We start from the raw sequence: 3694 nt of genomic DNA, 5'->3' as shown, positions 1-3694 counted from the left end.
TAAGATGGTATTACCATAATAAATATGTATGCTCCCAATGAAAGAGCTCCAAAATATATAAAGCAAACACTAACATAGTTGAAGAAAGTAATAGACAAATATGCAATAATTGTGGGAGATTTAAATACACCATTTTCAGAAAAGGATAGAACAACCTAAAAGAAACTCGACAGAGATAAAGAGAATCTAACACACAATCAACCAACTTGACTTCACAGATTTGTGCAGAACATTTAACCCAAAAACAACACAATATACATTCTTTTCAATGCACATGGAACATTCTTCAGAATAGATCATGTATTAGGCCACAAAAGAAGCTTCCATAAATATAAAAAACATCAAAATACTATATGAATCTTCTCAGATCATAATGCTATAGAATTAGTAATAATGAATATTAAAATCAAGGTAATAAAGTTAAGTCCATGGAAACTGAATAACACTCTGCTTAAAAGCTATTAGGTGGGCCTGGTTACGGGAGGTCACACCAGCTTACCCACCCTGGTCCAAGTGTGGGCTCTGAGGCCTTAGCAGCTCTATGATGGATGTCTTACACCAGGCGGCAACGTTGGTGGCATCCAGCCACCAAATCCTAGTAAATCCCTCCACCTGAGCCCACAATGTCTAATACAGACCCAATAGCAGCAAAGATTGTGGCCTTGAAGGAGATGCAGAGGGAAGAGCAAGAGAAGATGGTACAGTCTGTACAAGCGTCAACGGATTTTAACTCCAACTTTTCTGAGATGGTTGAAAGGACACATATAAGCCTTGAGAACAAGGCGATCTTTTCTGACATTTACCACTCTAATGCGGAGTCCTGGTGTGGCCCTGTGGGCTAATGCGTCAGACTGCAAAGTCGTTTGGTGGTTCAAGCTCACCAGCTGCTCCTTGATAACCCTATACAGGGTCACTATGGGTTGGAACCAACTCAACAGCACAGAACAACAACAACAACAACCACTCTAATGCAGCATATTTCAAGAAACTAGAATAGCTAAAGGTTGCCCATATGGGAAAAATTTCGAAGTTAGAGAATATGTACCAGAATAAATAACATTTAAAAGCAATTCGATCGGTTATCATCAAGGAAAATACTTCTAGTGTATCTTCCCTTCTAGATCTGATTTGGAAAAAAGTTATGTCCCTGTCTCCTTAATGCCATGGCTTTTCAGAGTCTGAATTAGGCTGATCTTCCTCCATATATGCAGCTTCCTCTGAGGATGAGCTGCACAGATTAGAAAGACAGTACCCCAGGAAAAGTGGGACAATCACATATGCCATTGAGTTCATCAACATGTGAAGAATTTTTTTTTCTTGAAGATTATTTTCAGTTTGATGATGATGACATTCTCTCAGTTGAAAAAAAAAAAAAGGAAGAAACCAAAAGAAGGGGTGCCAAAGATACAGTACCTAAACCTTTACAAATGATGGTTAGAAAGCAGAAAAAAAGAGACGAGAATATGAAGTTCAAGACAGATATTGAGACGGCACACAAATTACTGAAAAAACAAGAAGATAATGCAGAGTGTCCAAGAAATTTGGAGTCAATCCAGTTCTTGCATATGTCTTTATTTCCCGTTATCATGACATAGTCAAGGAAAAATAAGAATGGAGGAAAGGAAAGCAGGGAAAGTGAAGAATAAGAAACCCTTTGGCCTCATTTAAGTTTTTACAAGGGAGGAACAGAAGCAAGCTGCTCAGGAAAAGCTAAGACATTTTTAAATCTAACAAAACACAAATCAATTTAAAGCATACCTATGCCTCGATCCACTTATGGCTCAACTGCCAATGACAGGTTAAAAGATGATGAACTCATTAGAAAACTTAAGACAGTGCTGAGAGCCCAAGGTCATTCACAGAATCCATCCCTTCTGCCATCTAGAGCAGTTCACAGAAATCTTGCTACAGTGAAGTCCAAGTACCCTGAAAAGTGTAATTGTAAGTGCAAGGTCAAGTGCCAGAGTCCTCATGTTGAAAATCTTTCTTAGAAATGTCAGAAATACCTCTTAGAAAACAGCCTGTAAACTGTTTGATCTTTATGCACCCTTACATTCATTCTTTATGAGAGAGAAAGTTTTGTCAGACATCAAAGCAGATGAAGAAAATTTTAAAGAAACTTGTTGACCTTATCTGTCTCCAAGACACAAGTTACTAGTATGAAGTGCAAGTTTAAAGTCTGTGCTTTGTGGCTACAACTGTCTAAGACCCACAGTGTCTTTAGTCTAAAATTGATAAAAAAATGCAAACAAGATGTATTAATAATTACCGATGATTGGAATTTAAAGGTTGTAAATGAAGAAGAAAGATAAGTGTTTGGAAAATTTGGCCTTAGCGATAGAAATAATGCTGGAGATTACATGATAGAATTTTGCAAGACCAATGATTTCCTCATTGCAAACACCTTTTTTAAACAGCATAAAAGACTACTATACATATGGACCTCACCAGATGGAATAAACAGAAATAAAATTGACTACATCTATGGAAAGGATGGTAGAAAATTCTGTATCATCAGCCAAAAGCAGACCAAGGGCAGATTGTTGATGAGACCATTAATTGCTCATATACACTTCACCAAGGAAGAAATCTGGGCAGTCAAAAACATATGAAAAGACAGGTACTTAGCCCAAGCAGAGGCACTGATCTGTTTCCTTTTTGTTCTGTTCTTTATCACGGGAAAGAGGAGAGTGTCTGAAAGAGAGTTTAAAGGAAAATCTCTCAGGCAGCTTTGAAGGCAGGAACTTAGGACATTAAAGACATACTTATATTAAGCTACAGATTTTTTTTCCCCCCTCTTTTTCTTCTCTCCCTCCTCCCCCTTTTCTGTGATTAGAGACTGCAGTATTCAGCCCTTGTTTTTGTTGGTGCTGTTTTTTTTGTTTTGTTTTGTTTTTTTTTTCTTTTTACCCGACTGGTGTTCTTTTGCTGTTATATAGCCCCCCCCTTCTGCCTTTGGAGCACTCTTTGTCTCCCTATATTACACAAGAAGAGTCAGCAACCACTGCCATATAGCCAAGCTATAAGCACACTCTATAAAACACCAAAAACCAGGCAAGAACCTATACTAACTACCATATACCAAGGAAACAGACAACACTGTGAAAGTTACTCTCAGTTAAGCAATAAGAAGAGTGAAAAGGGAAGACCACATCCTGATCACATCTACCTGGAAGCAATCAGAAAGCATAAAAAATTACCAAAACACATACTCAATTAAGTATTAAGGCCAAAGATAAACCTCAAACATGTCCAAGAAGTAAAAACAGATGACCATAACCATATCAGCACATGTCCAGAAAAAAGATAAAATGTCTGAGACAAATGACCTAGAAGTACACCTGGACTCCATTCTGGAAGTAGGGCAGGCCTTGGAAATGCCTGAGAAAGAATTCAGAAAAATGATTATAAAATGTTTCAAAACATTATACAATGGTGTTGAGAAAAATAAGGAACAAGTCAGGAAAGCACTACAGGAACAATCAAATAAGATAGATACAGCATTGGAAACAATTCAAAACCTACAGAAAGTGGTCCAAACGATCAATAACAAAATAACAGAAATAGAGAGCACTCTGAAAGGGCAGAGGAGTAGAATAGATGAGATGGAAGGCAGAACCAGTGAGCTGGAAGATAAATCTCTCAATACCATTAAGATAAAGAATTCTGAGGAAGGTCTAAGATTCATGTTGGA

General features: G+C 37.6%; 1 pseudogene; it reads left to right on the top strand.

Annotated features, from left to right (window-relative positions):
* The first annotated feature begins 623 nt into the window (after nt 1-623).
* LOC102840582 overlaps nt 624-3694 on the top strand; it is a 106800-nt pseudogene continuing 103729 nt past the window's right edge.

The sequence above is a fragment of the Chrysochloris asiatica genome, unplaced genomic scaffold (assembly GCF_000296735.1).
Source record: "Chrysochloris asiatica unplaced genomic scaffold, ChrAsi1.0 scaffold00505, whole genome shotgun sequence".
Taxonomy (NCBI): Eukaryota; Metazoa; Chordata; class Mammalia; order Afrosoricida; family Chrysochloridae; genus Chrysochloris; species Chrysochloris asiatica.
Note: the sequence above shows the minus strand (reverse complement) of the source record. Positions and strands in the feature narration are given on the sequence as shown.